This window comes from Lissotriton helveticus, chromosome 2_2 (assembly GCF_964261635.1).
Source record: "Lissotriton helveticus chromosome 2_2, aLisHel1.1, whole genome shotgun sequence".
Classification (NCBI taxonomy): Eukaryota; Metazoa; Chordata; class Amphibia; order Caudata; family Salamandridae; genus Lissotriton; species Lissotriton helveticus.
Genome location: NC_136060.1, coordinates 313229727 through 313255094, shown reverse-complemented (window position 1 = coordinate 313255094; position 25368 = coordinate 313229727).

The window sequence follows — 25368 nt, the reverse complement described above, 5'->3', positions numbered from 1 at the left end:
TAGCAATAGCCTCATTCATGTGCTTCCCGTAGTCCTCCTGCTGCAGGTGCCACACCGAGAGGCGCCAACGGAATGGCTGCCACCCCCTGCCCATCCGGAGATCAACGGACACTGGGGAGTGATCCGAGAGCCCCCGAGGGAGGATCCCCACCGACTCCACCCTTCCAGTCATGGCATGGGGAACGAAAATGCAGTCTAGTCTAGAAAAGGATTTGTGGACTGCTGAAAGATATGTGTATTCCTGTTTGTCCCCATGTAAGCGCCGCCACGTGTCCACTCAATCTAAGCCCACTACCATATCATGCAGTTTTGTGGAATGGCCACTGCTCGGGACCCCCAATCCTGTTCCTATCCCTGACCACATCCAGAACATCGTTCCAGCCCCCTCCCACCACAGATAGCGCGTCGGGTATGTCCACCCACACAGTAAACAATTTCTCAACCAGCGACCACTGTAGGGGGATGGGGCGTAGACGCAACCCAGTACCAAAGGATCCTCCCTGACCATGACCCGGATAAACAGGTATCGTACCTGCGTGTCAGCCCACTGTTTGGGATTCTACGATGCACTAGAATGGCCACACCTCGCGAACCCCTCGCGAAGCCGGCGTGGAATACTTGCTGGTACCCAACAGGGCATTTGTATCTAGTAGGTGGCTTTCATGTAGCAAAAGAACGTCAGCTCTAGCCCGCTTTGCCTGGCGAAAGACTGCCATCCTTTTGATTTTATCTAAGACCCCCGCACGTTCCAACTGAGAATACGAAGGGTACCCGGGGGCACCCGATCGTCTTCAGAGTGGCCAGCCATCAGGGAACGGACAGGACCACTGCACGGGCGGAGGGCCGTGCAAACGTGCACATAAAATGTAGTGAACCCCTTGTGGAAGTGCGACTCGTGCCCAACAACCCCTCAACAAACCCCCCCACCCCATACCTCACAATCGTTAAAGTATCTGTCACGGTGAGGCAATTACCCGAGCCCCAAAGGGGGCCCCAGCACTGCCCCATCCAATGGATCCCCAACTTACAGCGCATCCTACTCGGGCAGGACCCTGACCAGCCCAAGACCGGCGGGACACCAGCCCACTCTAGTATTCCCCCTACAGATAGCACTCGGTATGCCAAAGGAACCAGCACTGCATCAACCCAACCCCCCAGTGTCAAGGATCCCAAGTTTGGCGCCCAGGCTCAGAACCCCCCTTAGTGGAAGCCCCACAAGATAGAGAACGTCTCCGGGAGCGTGATCGCCTGTTGCCTCTCTGCTGCTGTGCCTTGGGGCCCTTCTGGGCAGCCTCGCTGGAGGAGGAGTCCAACTCCCTGTCAGGTGGTGTGTGGGCCCTCACCCGCACTGTCTCGTCTGTCCAGTGAAAGACCTCCTTCAGGGTGTCAAAGAAGTGAGTGCAGGATCGATAAACCACCCTCAATCGAGCAAGATATAAGAGGGCGTATGGAAGTTTAAGATCCCGCAAGCGGCCATTCGTGGCCATGAAGGACTGACGTTGTTGATGCACTTGACTCGTATAGTCCGGAAAAATTAAGATGCGCACATTATTATAGAGCAGAGGTTCCTTGACTCGGGCCTGTTCGAGTATGGCATCACGGTCGAAGTAGTTCAGGAGTTTCGCTATCACTGGCCACGGGCGAGCCCCCGGCGGTGGCTTCTGCATGAGCGCAAGATGGGCCCGCTCCACAACAAAGCATTTAGACATAGTGTCCAGCAGCAACAGCTCTCCAACCACTGCGTGAGAAAGCGTTCCATGTTCCCAGCCTCGCAGCGCTCCGGAAATCCCACGAATCTCAGGTTGTTACGTCAGACGCGCCCCTCTGCATCCTCCACGCCCAGCGCCAGACTCTTTTGTTTTGCAGATCTTGCTGCAGCAGCATAACATCTGACCCTACTGCCCCAATCTTAGCATCCAGCATGTCCCTGGACTGGGTAATGGCCGCCATGAGGGCTGCGTTATCTGGGATAGCCTCCGGCTGACCCCCGGTCGCACCAGCAATCGCTCCTGGGCCTGTGAATTTGTTGATCTGCCCATGTTTGGAGGACCCGCTCCCTTTGTCTCTCATCATGACTGCTCCTGGGGTTGCCCCGCAGACCCAGATGAATCAGAGCTAAGCGCCGGCATGTGGACGTAAAGTTTGGTGGGTCACCTCCTAGGATCCGATCCCTCCACGCGCCGCTCACCGTGTATATCTCCGCTTTAATGAGGCCAGGGCCAGGGGCACCGCCAGCTAAGTATCTACACTAGACGCTGAGACTTCTGAATGTTGTGGCCATACCACCTGGGCGGCCCCCTCGCACAGGTGCCTCTGAGCCGGAGAATAAGGCCTTCAGCCGCACCCCCCGTGGCCCGACAGTGCCGCCGACCCCTCGCCGCAAGGGCGTGCCGCCACCCGCCATCTGAATCCACGCGGGGAATGTGGGCCCCAACATTTGACAGTCTGCCTTGCTTCCACTTCAAGTAGCTCCCCTACTTCCTGCTGCACTCCTTCTCCCCTCACCGCTGCGGCCTGACCTGGCCGCCGCGTCATCCTCCACGATTCCTCACAAGCTGCTCCACAGGATCGGGGTGAGGCAGCCGACCCCGGGGCCGCCGCTGCCAGCCCACGATAACACCCCGACCCAAGGGCGAGACCGTGCACAGGCGGGCAGATGATCAATGTCCAGCAAACCCCTGCAGTGGGCACCCGCGTGACACCAGACTCGGGCCAAATCTGCTGCAGTCTGTCTCGCACCAACTTCGGGTAGCACCCCCCCTGCCCGCAGCACTCCCCCTCTCCTCACCACCGTGGCCCGATCTGGCCGCCGTACCGTCCTCCACAATGCCCCACAAGCAGCTCCTCAGGGTCGAGGTGGGGCAGCCAATCTCGGGGCCGCCACAGCCAGCCCACGAAATCCCTTCAGCCTCCTGGTCAGGGCTGTGCATAGGAGTGCAGATGTTTAAAGTCTTGCAGACCCACGCTCTGGGTGCCCGCGTAGCAGGAGGGGGATCTGTTGCCAACTGCGGATCTCCTCTCCACGTGGCCCCACCGTTCAAAAGGCCACCCCACAGCTCCATCTGACAATGAGGTGAGCGGAGAGGGCGGAGGGAAGGGGGTGGGGGGAGAAGCACCCCCGCAGCTACCCCAGCCTCTGTGTGCCTAACCGCCAGGCCATCACCGCCGCCACCGCTGCTTCCCACTCCTCCACTCCATTGCCGCCCGCTCCGGTTGCTGGGCGGTCCCCGGGCACAAGGCCGCCTGGCACCCCAAGAGGCCTCGGGACCGCAGGATCACCAGCGGCCGACTTTCAAGCGCCGGTCCCCGCAGTCGATCGGCCCGCCAGTCACCCAGCCTCACTTGCGAGCAGGGCTCAGGAGGGTGCACGGTCCGCAGTGTCTATCGGTGAATCACACTCCGCTCCCCGGCTTTTCCTCAGCTGCCAGGCCCCGCTTTCCATGCGATGCGATCTCTCCCACAGTAGTGCAAGTGAGTGCTCCTTAGACCCACAAGACGTCCACCGGGCTGATTAGGTGACTCAGTGGCTTCCTCAGAATTATTCAGGAGGTAGGGGTAACAAGGATAAATGTAGGATTATAGACAGGCTGGACTGAGCTCGCCTAATACACGTCCGTCATACTGGCTCGCTAGGCCACTCCCCCAAAATACAGTACTTTTTAATTAATAAAAGGACACCATAACAACACAATCCAACCAGTAGAACCAAAGGTATTGACTTTTAAAGTTTTTTGTAAAACCAAAGCCAAAACACAAAGCGCCAACTGTGGTTATCTGGTTGTGCTGGACCGGGGCAAAGTCACAGGTTCATGTCAACCATGTTGGAGTACAGGCCAAATACGGGGACCATGTTAGTCCCACTAACATGTAAATGTAAATGTAAATGTAGTATACTTGTAAAGCGCACAGCTGCCCCAGCAACGGGGCGTCCCGGCGCTGTATAACTCTGGGGAACCCGTCCTGGCTTTCCCTGTGGGATGGTCCCTTGCTGGGAGTCCCCAAGGTGGAGCCAGGCATCCCCGGTATTGGTGGGGCCGTTGTGGAGATTAGGCAAGCTAATGCCCAGAGTTGCTGAGTGGAACCCCTGATTAGAGTAAGCACCGAAGCGAGAATTATCGAGTCCGCTGACCAAGGTCCACGACCCTGCCGCGTCGGGAATTGAACCCTGGTCCCAGGCTGACTTCTGCTCTCAGGCCTGCCGCCTCTAACCAGTGAGCCACACTACTCCACATTTATACCTTATGTCCTTGATGTTAAGCTCCAGCATCAAGTTGTGTCATGCTGCACCAGCTCTGATCAGGAGCTGGGAGGGCTGCGATGTGAGTTCCTGCGATGAGCTCCATTGCGTTATGTCACATATGATGGAATTAACAGTTCCATCAACTCTCTGATGCCAACCAATGGTCCAGGATCTGGGGGAGGCAGGACTATTTCCACTCAGAGGTCAGCAGGGCAGTTGCAATTACCCCTCTGAAGATTGTTGTGTCCCTGTAGCTCACACAGGATGTCAGTCAACGTATTCTTGGAGTCACCCCGGTTAGCCTGGGATGAAGGCAAGCAAATCCAGTCTTCCTTCTCAGACAGCAAAGTAGTGCTTCAAACTTTCTTCATAATTTCCATAAGTCCAGGTGTGTTCTTAAGAGTGCCTTTGGACATCCAATATTTATTCCTGGTACCAGCCTTTATGTGGGTAGACTTATTGTCATACCATCACATCTGTTTAAGTAGAATTCTTCCCCTTCCACTATCAAGGCTCACATCTGTCTGGGGGTGACAACAGGTATGACAGGCCTGGTGTCAGGTTCCTTTGTGTGTGCAGGAGGCAAAGTCCTTTGAATTGTAAGTGGAGCTGGGTACAGCCCCTACTCAGCCATCCTGCCAGGATGACCCATGCTGCCCACACCTAAGCCCCCTTTGTATTACTGTCTGGAAGCAATACAGATACTCCAAAAGCACAGTCATTCACAACGGCATGTGATGCAAGACACTGGTAGAAGACAAAAAAGGTTGGGACAAGAAATACCAACTTTCTAACAGAATTTTCACAATTTCAACTTAAAACTTGATCACAGAATGAAAATCCTTCCATCTCATATCATACCATATTTGGTGGGCTTGGGTGTCATATCGTCAAGGACCTCATACTCTTATTGAAGGAAAACAATCTGCGCCTTCAATCACTAGTAAGCTATGGCACCCTTTAGATATTTATATGGATTTGTCTGCTCAGGGTTTGGTAGCTCAACATCCTTTTGGGTCCCTCTCTTGATTTTCTCATCATAGGTGTGGCAGATGTCCCATTGCAACTTTCTCCCAACCAATATCTTTTCCTCCTCTTTATCTTTTCCTTCTTATTTCATTCCCCCTTGCTGATATCCTCTATTTATCAAGCGATACACATTTTACCATACATGACATTACAGCACCATATGGTGATTTTTCACCTGATCCCTCTTCCTTGGGATAATAGTTACTATTTGATGATTTTTAAACACCTGCTCTCTGTCATGACTTGTACATGGTCATCTTTATATGATACATTTTTACTATTATCATCCTAAGTTCAGGTACTGTTTGTCATGTAACTCTTTTTAACTTTTTACATGCGTGCATCAATTTGTGATATGTATGTATCACTGTTGCTTTGAAATTGTATTTCTCTCTATCCAAATACAATAAAATATGTGAACTTAAAAAGACCTTATTTTACCATTAAAGAAGATTCTAAATTGAAATTTATTTGATGGTGTACACAACATATCTCGATTTGCTCCCAATCCAAAGTTAGCTCTTTTAAAATGTAATATGGTAACCTAGTGTTAGTTAATGGGAGAGATAGGCCTTAAAATAGTGGCAAACAACTTTAGGAGTTTTTCACTGCTAGGACATATTATACTTAACCACACATTTTCTTCTTTTTAAATACAATGTCTTTAGGATCTATGGGGTGGCTTATAAGTATTCCCAAAGAACGATTTTGGCCTTGAAAAAGGTAGGTAGGGTGAACTAACAGTTTAAAACTGCACTACAGTCTGCAATGGCAGACCTGTTATATCTTTTAAGATGGCTACTTTAGGGGGTGGCACAATGAGCTCTGCAGGTCCACTATTAGGATTGAATGTACAGGTGCTGGGTACATAGAGTACTATTTACTAGGGTCTTATATGTAAATCAAATGAAACTATCAGGTAGCTACCAATTGCACAAGTACTTTACTGCTGGCTATCAGGGAAAAAGTGGCCTACTGGCAACAAATATGGGTTCAATAACAGGTGGCAAAAACCCTGGGGGAGGCCTTGCAAAAAAGGGTCAGGTCCAGCAATTACCATCTTCATTCTTACTGACCAATCCAATATTGTGATATTTTAACTCTTGTTTAATGTTAGTTTCCTTCCACTTTTATGTACATAAAAGGAGACTGGAAGAGCAGGAAACATGAAGTGGCAGGCCATTTTCTCAGCACCTCGAAGATCTACATGTGTGTATTGCCATAAAATGCTAACTTCAGGAGTTAGCACATTAAGCACAGAGCTAAGGAATTTGCCAGTTCTTATTCTGTATTACTAGCATGCCTTCTAAAGAGTAGTAATTAAGGATTTTACGTATTACTGACCCCTTCTAATTTTGTAATTGTTAAGACAGAACAAAAAAACCAGGAGTATCTGAGACAATGCATTTGATTACATAAAGCAGACAAATCTGGAGCCAAATAGTCTGCTTCCCAAAGCAGCATTTACCGATGAAGAGCTAATTTTGAGGCAACTTATGCTTGTTTCCCCTCAGGTGCGAGCTTGTCTGAATATATCACCCTAGGCCACAGTAATGGACGTTAATTGAGCACCTCTCAAAAGCACTTGTATTATTTCCTTCCTTCCTACTCAAGCTTTGTATATTTAATGATTTTATTCATTTCCTTTGTCAGTAAGAAACCACGGCAGTTTCTATTTTTATCTGCACGACACCTTATTAACAATAGCCAGTGCAGTAAGTCGGAAACCAAAGTACTTTAAATTTCACAAAAAGAAATAAATCATCTAAATTTCCTTCTACGAATGCTCTTTAGTTGACTGTTAAACAAAAGCTGGCAAAGAGGCAGCTCCACTAATGTACTAAGCAGATGTAGCTTTGTAAATGTAAGGATGTTAATGTAGGTCCACACATCACAAAGACAATGCTGGGAATAGGAAATGGTACAAGTTGCTGAAGGGTGCGTTTAACCTAAAACAAACATCAAGACATATGGGTTTCATTGAACACAAAATAACCACCACCGATCGTGAAAGAAACTGACGCTCTGCGAAAAGAATAAACAAAAAGGGAACAACATTGGTGTGAGGCACTGGACTAGCGTGATCAAGGTTAATGATTAATTGAACAGACATAAAGCAAAAAATTGTCTGATAAATTGTGTCAGAATAGGATGGTGATATTTATACAGTAAAAGTGTAATTTTAGGGTCTAATGACAGGTTAAAATAAGGACAACATATAGTTAAAAGCTCAGAATACTGAGGGTAGAAGTCAGAGCTCTCTTCCCAACCCCACTTTTCGGAATAATAAGCAATGAATTGGCATCAAAGAAAATGTATAGAATAATTTAAGGCCCATGGGGTGGTCTGTATAGTAAACAGACATTGAAGAAATCTAGGAGCATATTTACAAAGAAGTGATGGAGTACTGAATTAGCCTTCTTGGCTTAACGACACACTTCACAACATCTGAAAAGCAGGGCCGCACTGTATGTGTGCTGCTTTTGCAAAAGCGTAAAAAACACAGTTGATGGACAGAATGTAGAACAATGTCATACATTCACCCCAGTACAAGGATCTGGGCCTAAATCCATCGTTTTTTTGCACTCCACACCACCCTGGGTTAGACACTGGCTATATGCAAATCAGCTCCTTGTACTGGGGTGAATGTATGACATTGTTCTATATTCTGTCCATCAACTGTGTTTTTTGCAATTTTCACCCCGAGTGTGCTGGGTATGCTCAGACGTGAGTCCCAGGCACTCCACACCACTGGAGTCAAGCTATCCAGGCTGATGAAGGCTGATAGCCAGAAACCGGCCCTTGGATGCTTGATTCCGGTCTGGGAAAGACATGGCTTGGTAGTTCGGACTGGACTGTTCCCATGAGGCACAGAGTCAGAGCTGATTTGCATATAGCCAGTGTCTAACCCAGGGTGGTGTGGAGTGCAAAAAAACGATGGATTTAGGCCCAGATCCTTGTACTGTGGTGAATGTATGACATTGTTCTACATTCTGTCCATCAACTGTGTTTTTTGCAGCTTTTGCAAAAGCAGCACACATAGAAGTTGCAACTCGTAATTTTTAAAATCATTGTTTATGTGCAGGAAGGGAAAACGTTCTGCACATAAACAATCATGCATGGCGTTATGCTGTTTTTATGTGTGCTGCACAATACAGCACACATAAAAACAGCAAAAACAAGGAGAAATAAAGCACTCCTCCTCGTTGCTCCCTGTTAAGGCCAGGTTTGCCCTAGTCTTAATTTTGACACTACCCCATATTTACTCCACTCTTGTAAATATGGGGCAGTGTCCAAATCAATTGGCATTGCAGTGCAACGTCCACTGCAACACCCATTGCCCACCCCTTTCACGCTAAGTATAGTGTAAAAGGGTGTCTCATTTACAGCCAACTTATGGAAGTGAATGTATGTGGGTACTGCACTCTATTTTACTCTTTAATTATATGTTTGCTCGGTATGCGTGCTGCGTTAGATATAAAGAGGATTATACAGAGAAGATGGGAAATTTTACAAGTCGAGAAAGACTTTGGATCATTGTTTTTTGACAAACCTTTATTCGCCTATAAAAGAGCTCAGAACATTAAGGAATTACTCAATAAACCAACAGGACACGAAGGGATCAGTCAACAACAAGAAATCTACAAAGGTACCACGCGATGTTACAATTGTAAGAACTGTAATAATGTCATACCTGGCGACACTTTATTACATCCTCGCACAGGAGAAAGAATTCGACTTAGACACACCACTAACTGCAACTCAGAGCATGTAGTGTACTCAATTAAATGTCCCTGCGGACTATTGTACGTTGGCAAGACGGACAGAAAACTCAAGTTGCGGCTCTCGGAGCATAAAAGCCGGATCTGAAATAAGAACCACACTTCACCTCTTGCGAAACATTGGATGGAGATGGGGCATACAATAGCCCAATTAAGGTATCAAATTATTGAACTTGTTCCACAACGACTAGGACTAGATAATGCTAGAATCCTGCTCCAGAGAGAAACCTTCTGGATACGCAAATTACAGACATTGGCCCCAAATGGGCTAAATGACACAATGGAAATGATTTGCTTCCTGTAAATCTTTAAACTTTCAGCCCAATAGATCCTCACGGGCCTCTAATCCACAGTGATATGCACATATATATGACACGATGATAGGTTGATACTCCTTCAGCACACATAAGCGCAACAGCGAAGTATGGTTAATTTGAATTTGAGATTGTAAATAGGCAGGAATATGTATATGTTGAGCAGTATTTTCTTGTATTTCAACTTGTGTTGCCTGAAGCCTAAATAATCCTTTTTCGCTATATATTATTTCTATTGATTTCGATTATGTTGATCTTATTGTCATGTTACTTATACAAAGATCAATAGTTATTATTACTTTTGAGTATCAGCATAATGTGATACTCACTTAAGCAGGTCTAAATCTTTCAGAAGTATAGTACCCAATATTCAACCTTTCCATCTCACTAATGGCGGCCACATAACACTAAAGAACAAGTCCGTCGTCTATTACTACGCGCTAAACACTAATGGTTACACAATAGAAAAAAAGGACTAACAACGGAGTGGTTTAACTCCGGTTGACACACCCGACTGAAAACGCCGTACCGAGTAGGATGGCTTGTGCTATCGGTAAGATTTCAAATTAAACACTAATGAGCGGTTTATCGCTTTTAAGATTTGAACAGGCTTTTGAATGCGTGTATTATTTTTATTCACAGCCGAACTGCTTTAATAACTTAGCGAGACCGCTTGAACTACCTTGGAGGCTCGCAGGTAAACAACCTTCCGTTTCACTCTATTGAGTTTGAGACCTTCTATGAACATCACGATATTCATTAGAATATATGTACTTTTTCTTTCTCATAGGACATTTTATTTTTCAGGCTAATAACAGACTTCACAGGTGAGCACATGTTATTATTTTTTAAAATAACGTATCACGCTTATAACGATATAAATTCTGACATTTTCTGGAAGTGACTAGGAGCGCAATATTTCTCTTGCAGATATATATAATACAAGCAAGGCACAGGTAAACCAATTCAGGAAATTCAAATAAGTATTAAAAACTCTTTATGCATAGTCTAAAAATTCTTTATACATAGTCCCAATAATAAGACGCTTATGCAATCCTTTTCTTTTAGATTGATCGTAACCATGAAAATAAACTTTTTGGTATAGGAACTATCAAGTTACCCTATACTCGTGGTAAGAGTCGCTTTAATTACAAATTATAAAATTAAAAACCACCACAACATCATTAGTACCTGAGTTTCCTTTTGCTTTCTTTCCTTTTCTTTAACAGACTCCTGACGAAGGGGCCTTAGCCCCGAAATGAATATGGATTGATATAATGGAAATGCAATTGTTTAATTTTGTGATTAATTTTCAATGTACCTGCCAGTAAAGCTAAATATCAAAAGCTGTTTGAACTTCTGTCAAAATTGTTGAAACGTATTATTGGAGAATTTGAATTAATTGCAGTGCGCGCTAGAGTCCTGGTGACCTTTCGGCACCAGGCTACACATTCTATACCTTATGAAAGTGGGCAATGATTTGATATCTGTATATATGTATAAGGGAACTCACTGGTGGAACGGTACATAGGTCCTTAGCTGTCTAGGTTGTTTATATGCCTTATTTCAAATAGTCTTCTCATAATCTAATAGTATACAAATCTAACACAAGCAAACTTCACTTTGCCATCAGTTAAACAAAAGCAGCCACGTTCACATTCTAAGAGTAAAATAAATGCACCCGTACTGCACACAAACTAATCATCATTAGGAGGTTCTCAGTCTCCAAAGTACATATTCACTAAGAAGAAAAAGGATTCTGCATTTAAATAAGACAGAAGCCTCAAGCAAACATTCTCAAACAACATGACAACAATATGTAACACTATTCCTCCCTCAATTAAGACAAATCCCTCTCATAAGTCCCTCAAAAGAAATCTAAAAAACATTCACTTACAGAAACATTCACATTTGGAGATATTTCTACCACAAAAATGTCCTTGTTTCTGACTGATACTTATAAACTCTTATCCTGGATCAAATGTGTGCTTCTCATAGATGGGTCACTATACAGTGATCTTGCTATTGTCTTCCTGTTCACTTTAGCTGGTGGTTGGTTTCTAAGTCGACTATGTAAAATGCTCTTATGCCCCGTGGGGTCTGGTTTTCATATAAAAAACTGAATAAATAAAATTAAAAAAGAAAATAAACTGTCGGTTAAGAAGGTAATTTGAATTAGGTGCTGCTAAACTCGCACTTGATTATCAGGAAATGCTACCAGCTGTATAAAAATAAATCTGAAACTTAGGGCCTGATTTAGATCTTGGTGGATCTGGTACCTCTGGCACTTTTCCAACGGTTTCTCTGCCTGCCTACCAGGCATTCTGCCCGCTCAGTGTAGATGTTTCTGGGTCTAGGGATGATAGTTTATCCGAGTGGCCCTCCATTTCTATCAGAGATTTCCCCCTGCATCAACCGCGCCATAGTCAAAAGTGGCTAGCTGAGAGAGTCCAGCCAATATTTCCACCAGGCCAATCACAATGTGACTTCTCAGTGATGTATCTGTGGTGGGTAAACCTCCACACCTGAGTTGGTGGGTTTGAAGGTATATAAGGTAGAAACGTACCTTTTTTCATTTCCCCCTTCCGTTTCTGACGTGAACCCGATCATCCAAGTCCTTCCTTTGCTGCTGCTACATGACCATGAAACACATCAACCTCGTCATGGTCATGGCTTTTTTTTACTTGTTTCCATTTGAATTGTCTGTTTGCATTAGCTCTGGACTTGTGCATCTCTTACAAGCAATACTTTTCCAATGTGTAATACATATGTGAGTGTAATGCTGTCATTTAAGAAATTTGAAGAAACACACCAAATTTGGTACAAGCTGCCTTCTTGATATTGGACACACACAAGATTTGACATTAATAAAAAATCTAAATGTGTCCATACAGGTGTATTTAATCAATCATCAACATATGCATTATATAATATTTGAATCATTTTATCTAATTTAGAAATTGCACTAGACAAGTTAGATCGTTTTTCTTCAAATTAATGTAAAATCAATGTTAGCTCTACACTTAAATCATATAATTTATTAATTAATGTAACATATTCCCCCTTGTGTAGTGCATTTTCTGAAATTTAATTGTCTCCTTATGTTTTAAGCTGTAATGCATATGTGTTTACTTTTATCACTTATCAAGTTAAAATGAACACACCAGTATTAACAAAAAAAGAAACTATTTTTTGGGTCCATTATCATGATGAATGCTTGCACCCACATTTTAATGTCCATTGCAATTTTGTTATCACTAATTTTTTTATCAAAATTTTTGGTCTGCACAAATATGTCATTTACATTTTTTGGGGTATTTTCTTTTATAAATGTAAGTAAGAATATGTATGTCACATTTTCATAATCAACATTTCAATAATCAATGACTTGTAAATGAATAATACAATTAAGACAAACTGTAAAAAAAAACATTTTTATTTATAAATCAGATACTTCTCTCATAAAGATTTTATTGTGCGCTGGTGGCTGTGTGTGGTTGCTGTTGTGGTTGTGGTGGATGTGGGTGTGTTTGTGATTGTTGTGGGTGTGGTGGTAGCTGTGGTGGTTATGGTAGCTGTGGGTGTAGTGCTTGTGGTGCCTGTGGGTGCAGTGTCAATAGTGTCTGTATGTTGTTTGTGTTTCTTTGTGTGCTTGTGTTTTTGTGTGTGTGTGATTGTGCTGCTTGTGTCTGTTGGACAGGATGCTTACAAAGAACTGAATGTGCTTGGGATTAGGGTATATATATATAATATATATATATATATATATATATATATATATATATATATATATATATATATATATATATATATATATATATATATATATATATATATATATATATATATATATATTACCTACTGGCGGTCGCCAGTAGGTAGTTATAGTTAGGACCTAGTTTCCATAGGAAATCGTCAACATTCTATTTAGATTAACTTTGGCCCTGGTGGATGAATCTTTGCGAATTTCTCAAAGAAGATGGCTCGGTCCGCTGCGCTCCTTCCCTGAAAATTTGGGGGGGATTGGTGAAGTGGGGGCTGAGATAAAAGGGGGGTCCCAAAACGTGTTTTCTCCATGTTATTTTCCATAGGACGTTTAGACACGGCTACAGGTCGAACGGCTGAATGGATTTATAAGAAATTTGGCAAAACTGTAGAGTCCGGCTCGCAGATTACGCTTTTTGTGGAATGGTGTAAATCCGTTCAGTAGTTGTTGAGAAAATTAAAGTTAAAGTCAATTATATATCTATAAGCGCGGACGGGTGCGCGCACTTAAGCGGCTGCGCGCGCGCGGAATTTTTTTTTGCTGCGTGACGTCTGTTAACGTTCGATTCGAAGGAAATCAGGAAGTGTTGACCGCCATTTTGTCACTGCAAGTAAATATATTGTCATTTCAAAGCGTTGGAACATGGAAAGGGGAGAAGGTAGAGATTGTTTTGCTGCGTAGGTTTTCTCAGGGTGTGCAGTAAGGACCTTAAACGCGAAAATATATATATTTTTTTTTTTCGAAAAAAGTTGCGGGGTGCGCGCGAGTAAATATATTCTCGTTTCAAAGCGTTGGAACATGGAAAGGGGTGAAGGTAGAGATTGTTTTGCTGCGTAGGTTTTCTCAGGGTGTGCAGTAAGGACCTTAAACGCGAAAATATATATATATTTTTTTTCGAAAAAAGTTGCGGGGTGCGCGCACTCAGGCGCGCACAACTATTTACAAAAGTGTGAAAATGGAGATAAATCAGAAGTTTGAGTGCTTTGATATAAGGTGGCTCTGAAAAGAGCCCTTGTGTTAATTGAGTTGTTTCTGCATTTATAAGTAAGTACCGATGCAGAGTCTGATATAATATTGTTGCCAGCATTTTGAAAGGAAAGACAGGGGCCCATTTTCTGGTTAACAGGCGACCAGGCCAACTTTTCACGCCAGGCCCATTCCTGCAAAGTCGACCACCATTTTTAGGAGATCTGCAACCACCGGCAGTCACTGGGTTGCAGGAGCAGATGGACTCAAGCCTGTCGGGCGAAGCATCGTTGCACCGCCACAGTGGACGAGACCCTGCTGGGTGAGTGGAGCGTCGCTGTACCGCAACAGTGGGCGAGTCCTTTGCTGGGCTCGTGGAGCGTCCCTATACCGCCACAGTATGCGAACCCTTTGCTGGGCTCGTGGAGCGTCCCTATATCGCCACAGTGGACGAATCCTTTGCCGGGTGCGTGGATCGTTGGGGGTGCAGCTGAGGGGCCTCCACCTGGGGAGGCGGGAGAGGCTCGTCCACGCCGCCTCTCCCTCCCAGTGCACCCCACGGCGTCTTGCTGACATTTGTTATGGCCGGACCAGGCGATGAAGAGAGGGGGGGGGGGTCGGAGGCATATGCAAGACATTCCCCCCTCGTGGCCTGCAAGGCGCTGAAAAAAGAAGAGAATGGGAAGACAACTACATCTCGGGTAGGGCCCATGCCTTCTCTGGCCGATGGCGGCCGGCCGCTCTTTGCCACGGCCCCAGGAACAGATCCCTTGGTTCATCCTGGGGACAGGCCTTGGCGAGTGGTGTCGCCTCCGGACTATTCACGTAATGGTTCTCCACCCCAGGCCGTTGCCGACGGCTTTTGTAGACTTTCTGACGCTCAAAAACCCTACTAGAAAGCAGCCCAAAAGTAGCCCAACATTGCTACTTTGGGGAAGGAGGGACAGGGACGGCGTCAAGTAGACGGCGAAATGCATTGTGGGTTTGTTGCTGCGGCCGTTTGTCATGTAAATAGTTGTTTTAATATATTTTTGTTCAAGAATAAAAACGTTTTAACCTGTTATTTTGCTGTCGTGCGGTATATTTCTAATATTTGTCGCTCTGATGTCGTTTCCCCTCCCAAATGTAACATGTGATTGTAATCTACAGCCGAACATTCCGACAGGACATGAGAGCAAAAGGGGGGGGTCGGATCTGAAGTTATTACGCTTTTTGTGGAATGGTGTAAATCCGTTCAGTAGTTGTTGAGAAAATTAAAGTTAAAGTCAATTATATATCTATAAGCGCGGACGGGTGCGCGCACCCAAGCGGCTGCGCTCGCGCGGATTTTTTTTTTGCTGTGTGACGTCTGTTAACGTTCGATTCGAAGGAAATCAGGAAGTGTTGACCGCCATTTTGTCACTGCGAGTAAATATATTGTCATTTCAAAGCGTTGGAACATGGAAAGGGGAGAAGGTAGAGATTGTTTTGCTGCGTAGGTTTTCTCAGGGTGTGCAGTAAGGACCTTAAACGCGAAAATATATATATTTTTTTTTTCTGAAAAAGTTGCGGGGTGCGCGGGAGTAAATATATTCTCGTTTCAAAGCGTTGGAACATGGAAAGGGGTGAAGGTAGAGATTGTTTTGTTGCGTAGGTTTTCTCAGGGTGTGCAGTAAGGACCTTAAACGCGAAAATATATATATTTTTTTTTCCGAAAAAAGTTGCGGGGTGCGCGCACTTGGGCGCGCACAACTATTTACAAAAGTGTGAAAATGGAGATAAATCAGAAGTTTGAGTGCTTTGATATAAGGTGGCTCTGAAAAGAACCCTTGTGTTAATTGAGTTGTTTCTGCATTTATAAGTAAGTACCGATGCAGAGTCTGATATAATATTGTTGGCAGCATTTTGAAAGGAAAGACAGGGGCCCATTTTCTGGTTAACAGGCGACCAGGCCAACTTTTCACGCCAGGCCCATTCCTGCAAAGTCGACCGCCATTTTTAGGAGATCTGCAACCACCGGCAGTCACTGGGTTGCAGGAGCAGATGGACTCAAGCCTGTCGGGCGAAGCATCGTTGCACCGCCACAGTGGACGAGACCCTGCTGGGTGAGTGGAGCGTCGCTGTACCGCAACAGTGGGCGAGTCCTTTGCTGGGCTCGTGGAGCGTCCCTATACCGCCACAGTATGCGAACCCTTTGCTGGGCTCGTGGAGCGTCCCTATATCGCCACAGTGGACGAACCCTTTGCCGGGTGCGTGGATCGTAGGGGGTGCAGCTGAGGGGCCTCCACCAGGGGAGGCGGGAGAGGCTCGTCCGCGCCGCCTCTCCCTCCCAGTGCACCCCACGGCGTCTTGCTGACATTTGTTATGGCCGGACGAGGCGATGAAGAGAGGGGGGGGGTCGGAGGCATATGCAAGACATTCCCCCCTCGTGGCCTGCAAGGCGCTGAAAAAAGAAGAGAATGGGAAGACAACTACATCTCGGGTAGGGCCCATGCCTTCTCTGGCCGATGGCGGCCGGCCGCTCTTTGCCACGGCCCCAGGAACGGATGTCTTGGTTCATCCTGGGGACAGGCCTTGGCGAGTGGTGTCGCCTCCGGACTATTCACGTAATGGTTCTCCACCCCAGGCCGTTGCCGACGGCTTTTCTAGACTTTCTGACGCTCAAAAACCCTACTAGAAAGCAGCCCAAAAGTAGCCCAACATTGCTACTTTGGGGAAGGAGGGACAGGGACGGCGTCAAGTAGACGGCGAAATGCATTGTGGGTTTGTTGCTGCGGCCGTTTGTCATGTAAATAGTTGTTTTAATATATTTTTGTTCAAGAATAAAAACGTTTTAACCTGTTATTTTGCTGTCGTGTGGTATATTTCTAATATTTGTCGCTCTGATGTCGTTTCCCCTCCCAAATGTAACATGGGATTGTAATCTACAGCCGGACATTCCGACAGGACTTGAGAGCAAAAGGGGGGGGTCAGATCTGAAGTTGGGCAGGCGATAAGATCACGTTTTGCTATGTGGGGCTATCTATGTTCGTGATGGGGCCTAAAAGGGGGCAAGATGGCGGGGCCACTGTGCCGTGACTTTCGCTTTAACTCCAACAGTGGTGAGGGTGAACACAAATGAACGCCGCTTATGTACATGTACATTTTCATTTTCTACACCACATGAAACCTGCGTCAGGTTTCATATAGGCGTTTTGTTGCAGGTGGGCATTCATTTGTATGAAAGCCCTGTAAAACTAACACAGTGAAATTTAGAAGATTTCACTGAGTCAGCTTTATAGCATTCCTGAATCAAATCCTTACGCCTGTTTGAAACAGGCATAAGGAGTGATGCACCATGCAATGTGTGGCTTGCTCCTGTGCATTGGAGTAGACATGTCATGCTTACGACGTGATTCCTGCAATGTGCTGCTTTTGCGGCACAGGTGCGTGACGCATCTGTGTTGTTTTTGCTCAATGGTGCTCCACATTGTAAATGCGGCACACCATGGGTGGCAGAGCAGCGGTGCACATTAACTGGTGCATCTCTGGGGATGCGCCAGTTAACATAAATCTGCCCCTTTACATTTAAGTATGAGCAGGGGACACAGTTTTGGTGAGGCTTATCCAAGGTTAAAAAGAGATGAGTCCTGTTCACTGAAAACTTGGACATAGGACTCACCTCCTCAGCATCGCTGGACATGGCTAAATAATAGCTGCAAAATGTTACTCTTGTTAAAAAAATTTACTATTATAGTCTCTGAGATTTGTCTCTTACTCTGCAACATCTCATTGTTGTTCTCTTTCTTTAAAGATAACGACAACCTTAACCATGAGTGATAATAAGCAATCCGTTGATCTCGATCTTATCGTTGAACTTGTCATTGAAACGTCAGTGGAAGTGGATCCCTTAGATGAATTAAATCCTGAGGATGATGAAGAACATGTTGAGGATGCCGATTTGTCAGAATTGTATGACATAGGGTGGGAAGCTGACGTGCTTCAGCATATGGAACTATAAACATTTATTTTTAAAATGTACTGGAAATAAAAAGTGAAAATGTAAACCGTTTCATTTAAAATTAAACATAACTTGAAAAACAGGTTATGTGTAGTGTTTTTAATAAAATAGTCAAATATGCTCATAAAAATATTTCTAAACCAATGAAAAGCTTTATTAACAAGTCATATGACCTGTTATGCTTACGTTACGCGCTCCGCGCCGCGCCCCGGATTGTTGGTCATTCAAACTGAGGCTGGCGTCAGCATGAGAGCGCCAACGTCTCGTGGCTACGCCATTCAGAAAATATTGTTGGCAGCATTTTGAAAGGAAAGATCTGCAACCACCGGCAGTCACTGGGTTGCAGGAGCTGATGGACTCAAGCCTGTCGGGCGAAGCATCGTTGCACCGCCACAGTGGACGAGTCCTTTGCCGGGTGCATGGAGCGTCACTGCACCGCAAGAGTGGACGAGTCCTTTGACGGGTGCGTGGAGTGTCGCTGCACCGCAAGAGTGGACGAGTCCTTTGACGGGTGCGTGGAGCGTTGGGGGTGCAGCTTAGGGGCCTCCACGTGGGGAGGCGGGAGAGGCTCGTCCGCGCCGCCTCTCCCTCCCAGTGCACCCCACGGCGTCTTGCTGACATTTGTTATGGCCGGACCAGGCGATGAAGAGAGGGGGGGGGTCGGAGGCATATGCAAGACATCCCCCCCTCGTGGCCTGCAAGGCGCCGAAAGAGGATCGTCCGCGCCGCCTCTCCCTCCCAGTGCACCCCACGGCGTCTTGCTGACCTTTGTTATGGCCGGACCAGGCAATGAAGAGAGGGGGGGGGGTCGGAGGCATATGCAAGACATCCCCCCCTTGTGGCCTGCAAGGCGCCGAAAGAGGAAGAGAATGGGACCACAACTACATCTCGGGTCGGGCCCATGCCTTCTCCGGCCGATGGCGGCCGGCTGCTCTTTGCCACGGCCCCAGGAACGGATCCCTTGGTTCATCCTGGGGACAGGCCTTGGCGCGTGGTGTCGCCTCCGGACTATTCGCGTAATGGTTCTCCATAGTTGTTTTAATATATTTTTGTTCAAGAATAAAAACGTTTTAACCTGTTATTTTGCTGTCGTGTGGTATATTTCTAATATTTGTCGCTCTGATGTCGTTTCCCCTCCCAAATGTAACATGTGATTGTAATCTACAGCCGGACATTCCGACAGGACATGAGAGCAAAAGGGGGGGTCAGATCTGAAGTTGGGCAGGCGATAAGATCACGTTTTGCTATGTGGGGCTATCTATGTTCGTGATGGGGCCTAAAAGGGGGCAAGATGGCGTCGAGCTCGGTTTCTCTCACTAGTTTCATATTTCTCATGAGGGGTTGTTCCTAATGTTTCTATTTTAGCAAGGTCAAAAAGAGATCCTATCAGTGGCCTACTGATTTTGTTCGATTCCTTTTGTTTTCTCCAACGATTTTTAAGTTAAAGTTTGCTAGTACGAAACAGCGGCTAGTCCGCATTTTATATATATGTCTTTTTTATTAGGGGTGTCCTCCGGTGGAGTCGGACGATCTACCTCTAATAAACGGTAAGTGTTCCTCTGAAGGAATGCGTCTTGAAAGTGGCTGACTGTAATGTATGATATTTCACTCAGTGACTTTCAGGCCCATGCTGTTTCAAAACTGTGCATGTGTTTGAAGCAGGCGTAGGTATTGACGCAGCATAGAAACTACTAGGAACCAATTGGAAGTGTTGTTTTCAAGTCACATGACTTCACATGCGCGTCATAGGACGTGTACGCGGTGATAGTATCTGGTTGGAAGTAGCGGTCTAATTCAGGGAGGTTTCAAAACGTGAAAAGGAGTAAATCTAAACACATCCGGATTGAATATATCTTCTGAGTAGTATAAGTTCTATGATGGGTCTATGAAGAAATTTAATAAGTTACAATCGCGAAGTTTTCCCGAAATATATCGGCGGGTGCGCGCACACGGTCGCGCACGATCGAAAGCCAAAAACGGGGAGATAAACGCCCTTTATAATATGCTCCTGGAGCTGTTTTTGGTACAATGAGTTAGTTCTGAAAAGACCTTTTTTTTATTTTTTTTTTTAAACAAATGTTATGTTGTTTTTTAAATGAAATGAAGAAATTTATCTTTTCTCGGGGCATTTATGACTCTCAATTTTTAGTTTAGTAAGAATGAGGCTCTGCTCTCCGTACAGAAGAATTTCTCCACACTCGTTGCATTTCATGTGCACCTTTGCAAGATATGGTCTCAAGTCCATCACAGCACTCAATGGAGATACAGGTCGTCCACCAGAAGATGTGCTGGCCACCTCTGATGGTAATAGCGTGGCCAGGGCTCTTGTCGATGCCTTTGCAAATTCCACAGGGTGCACTTGTTTGACATGCCGCATCATGGTATGTATGGAAAAGGAATATTTTTTTCTTGGATTTCCTCTTGAGAGAACCGAATTGCATATCGTGCAGGTAACTTTTGGCACATTTACTTTCTTTAATTCTTCAGGATAAGTAAAAAATTTCCATTTCTTTTTAAAGGTAGTCGCTCATTTCTTTCAGATTCGGAAGATGAATGCGGGGCGGCAGCCATTTCAGCAAAGTCTTCCGAAGGGTGTTGAACGTTGTTCTCTTTTGAGAGTACAAAAGATAGTGAGGGAAGTGGGTGGAGTCCTCCGTGTAAATTGCAGAATAGAAACTACTAAGAACCAATTGGAAGTGTTGTTTTCAAGTCACATGACTTCACATGCGCGTCTCAGGACGTGTACGAGGTGATAGTATCTAGTCACGTACATCATTTGGAAGTAGCGGTCTAATTCAGCGAAGTTTCAAAACGTGAAAAGAAGTAAATTCAAACATATTCGGATTTAATATATCTTTTGAGCTCGATTCAAGCATACAATTGTTAAAGTATAAAACCTTTTATATATTTTTTTAAAATACCAAGGTGTGTACATTCGGTCACACACGAAAGTTTAAAAAGACATTCGGCTCCATTTAATGAAAATTTTCATAATATTAAAAAAGAAGCCTAGGTTTAGTCTGTTTGACGTATTATAAGTTCTTTGATGGGTTTATGAAGAAATTCAATAAGTTCAGATTGCAAAGTTTTCACGAAATATATAGATGGGTGTGCGCACACGGTCGCGCACGAAAGCCTGGAAATGCGCTATCCATTTTATTGAGAACTGTTGCCGAGAGTGCGCACACCGGGTCGCGCACGAAAGTTTAGAAAGGCTATTTTTATTTCCAGACAAATTTTAATGCGTTGAAAAAAAGGCAAGGTTCAGACTTTCTAATTCTGTATCGCTTTACAAGGAGTCTCTATGCAACTTGAACAGTGAAGAAAACGGCTTGTTTCCGAAAAAAATATTGCCAGAACTTTATGGACAAAAGTATAGGTTGTATACACGAGATATTTTTGAATTAGCATTTTAAAAACCAATGAAATTCACTGAAAAAACCATAGGTTTTACACACGTTATAGTTAGGAAGTAGCATTTACAAAACCTATGAAATTCACTGAAAAAACCATAGGTTTGACTCCAGTTATAGTTAGCTGGAAATTTTACTGATATAAAACCAATGAAATTCCACGTTATAGTTAGTTGGACTCACTATAACTTGCGCGTGTAATGCACTGCTGATGACGTCACATATTACATCACTCATGACATCACTGATGACACCATCCTTGTGACACAGTGACAGACCTCCTTTCACTGTAATCTAACCCTTGAAACACATATTCAAAAATAGAAACTAAAATTTTCAAAAAAATGGAGATACCCATACCAGTTACAACAACCAATTCAATAATTCCACCATCTATATACACATGCACTAATTCACCAACAGTTCTATATAGTCACTCATACATATATTCACTAATCATATGTAGTGATACACCTACACATCCTGTTACACACCGACAGTCATCCAAAAGTTATTCACACACATACTCACACATGCAAATAAACTATTGAACATCCATTTATTTGCATAAACAGCTATACACACACTACCACTTTACTTCTAAGGAAACTTACACATACTTACTCTCTTAAAAAATCACTTATAGAAACACATACTAATTTAAACAGGAACTCTTACAATCCCTCACTCTCACATATACTCACTTATATACATCAATATTCACATATACTAGATTAAAACATATGTAGTTACTGATAAAGACACTAATAAGACAGTCATTCACTCACTAACACAGACATATACACACTCATCCACCCATACAGTTCTGCACATATGCTGTCTTCAAAACACATACAAACAGAGACTCAGTCATTCTTGCATCTATGTACTAAGTAATACCCCACCAAAGCATACAAACACTCATACTGATACTAAGAAAAACATCTAATCACCTATATACATACACATGTACCTACTCATCAACCCATGCAGCCACTTATACACAAAGTGAAACACTAATACATATATTTAAATATTTAAGCATTACTCACTAATATATGTATTCACTAAGATATTCAATAATATATACATATATAACACATATTTATTTTTCAGAAAGACACACATTCACTGGATGGTGTCATCAGTGATGTCATGAGTGATGTAATATGTGACGTCATCAGCAGTGCATTACACGCGCAAGTTATAGTGAGTCCAACTAACTATAACGTGGAATTTCATTGGTTTTATATAAGTAACATTTCCAGCTAACTATAACTGGAGTCAAACCTATGGTTTTTTCAGTGAATTTCATAGGTTTTGTAAATGCTACTTCCTAACTATAACGTGTGTAAAACCTATGGTTTTTTCAGTGAATATATACATATATATTCACTGAAAAAACCATAGGTTATAGGCCATATATAGTTAGGAATTAGCATTTACAAAACCTTGAAAATTCACTGAAAAAACCATAGGTTATAGACCATATATAGTTAGGAATTAGCATTTTTAAAACCATATTTTACTCACACAAAACCTTTGAAATTCGCATATATAGTTAGTTGCACTAACTATATATTTCGCGCACCCGCAATCCACTGCTGATTATGTCACATATTACATCATTCATGACATGGTCAGTGACATCACTGATGACATCACTGATGACATCTCAAATGACATCACTGATGACATCACTGATGACATCTCATTTGATATGACTGATCACATCACTGATGACATCATTAATGTGATAATACGATGAACTTCTTCAGACTCTAATATAACCTTATATACACTCAGTGTAAACAGACACTCACAGAGTGTCACTCATCCATGGAGTTACTCACACACCTAGTCAGTCATGCAAAGAATCAATCACACCTCCATTTCCTCAACTATACAGTTATACACACCTTACTTATTCAAACAGATACTAACACATATTTACTCTCTTATACAATCCCTGATACAATTTCAGAATGATCCATACAGCCACTCACACATTCAGTGGCTCTTATGCACAGTTATTTATATATGTCAACTCTGTTTTACATATGTTCTTACTTTGACATGTAGCACTGAGATATCTATTCACTCACCAATACACTCATGCACACAGTCAACCGCCCATACAGCTGTTCCCACATGCACTTTTGAACCCATACATCTAGTGAATCAACTGCTCACACATCTATGCACAGAGTCATATACCTCCCAACCACCCACACACACACTCAGTCTCCCATACAAATACTTGGGCAACCAATCAATAACCCATATAGTTACTCATATAGCTACTGATCAATACATGCAGCAGTTTACAGAACAACAGACATAATGATGCACAAATTAAGACAGTTTAGTCACGAACCCATGCACTCAGTGAGACACATTTAATCACTCACTCATACAGTCAGTCATGCACCTACTAAATCCTTCATCCAGACACTTATACATCCACTCATTCATCAATATGTAAGACATATTTAAAGTTTACAGAAACATACAGACACTGGATGTTGTTATCCGTGATGTCATCAGTGATGTCATTTGAGATGTCATCAGTGATGTCATCAGTGATGTCACTGACCATGTCATGAATGATGTAATATGTGACATCATCAGCAGTGGATTGCGGGTGCACGAAATATATAGTTAGTGAAACTAACTATATATGCGAATTTCAATGGTTTTGTGTGAGTAAAATAAGGTTTTAAAAATGCTAATTCCTAACTATATATGGTCTATAACCTATGGTTTTTTCAGTGAATTTTCAAGGTTTTGTAAATGCTAATTCCTAACTATATATGGTCTATAACCTATGGTTTTTTCAGTGAATTTCAATGTTTTTTTAATAGCAAATATTAAAAGCTGTTAAATGTATTCTTTTTTTAAAGGAAAAATATATTTTATATATATTTAATATAAATTTTTTTATGTATATATTTTTTTTATTTCGCGCACCGGGTAGCTTCCCGTTAGCTCAATTTTATGCCGCGACCCGGTCCGCGCACCGGGAAACGTCCCGTTTGCACAACTGCCGCGTTCGAGAACAACATCTTGACGCGTCGTGTAAGCGCGGCGTATCGCGTTGCCGCGTAATGCGTCTTATGGCGCGCCACGTTCGCGCACTCGGAAGTGCTCCGGAGCGCGAACGAGGCGCAGCACCCCGGAAGCGCTCCGGGCGCGGAGCGGGACGCGTAACGTAAGCGTGATAGGTCATGTGACCTGTAAATAACACTTTTCATTGGTTTAGAACTATTTTTTTTCCCAAATGATGAAAACCCCTCCTTTTTTCCTCACTCTGACTTTCATCTTTGTGAGAGGAAGACCTGTATCTCCTTGTTAAAATAATGGCATCTGTAGTAGCTGCAGCTGGTGGACCCCCACCCCCACCACAACCACCTAGGAAGGAAGGACCACCTGCGCAGTTCCTTCCAAACCCAGAGGAAGAGGAAGAAGAAGAGGAAGAGGACGTAGAGCGGAGGCAGTTCTTGCCTGAAGAGCCCTGCAAATCACACCACAAAGACCATTTTATATGGCAATTTTATTCTTTTCCTCGAGACCAAAAAAAGGTCAATGCCCGATATGTGACATGCCTCATTTGTAAAGCTGTTTTGTCTAGAGGTACAAACAAAAAGTATAGTTTTGGTAACTATAATATGCACCGCCACATGCAGAGGTGGCATCCACTCAATTACAGTGTTGCTGAGCTGCGTCACCTCCAAGATAACCTACCAACTCCTGTGGCCAGTACATCGTCACAGGTAACTCTATCGGGACCAGAGGCGAGGGAGACGGTCCCAAGCATTCAACAGAATTTTGTGCACATGAAGCTAGTGTGCATTTATTGTGGTGAACTAATTTCATATG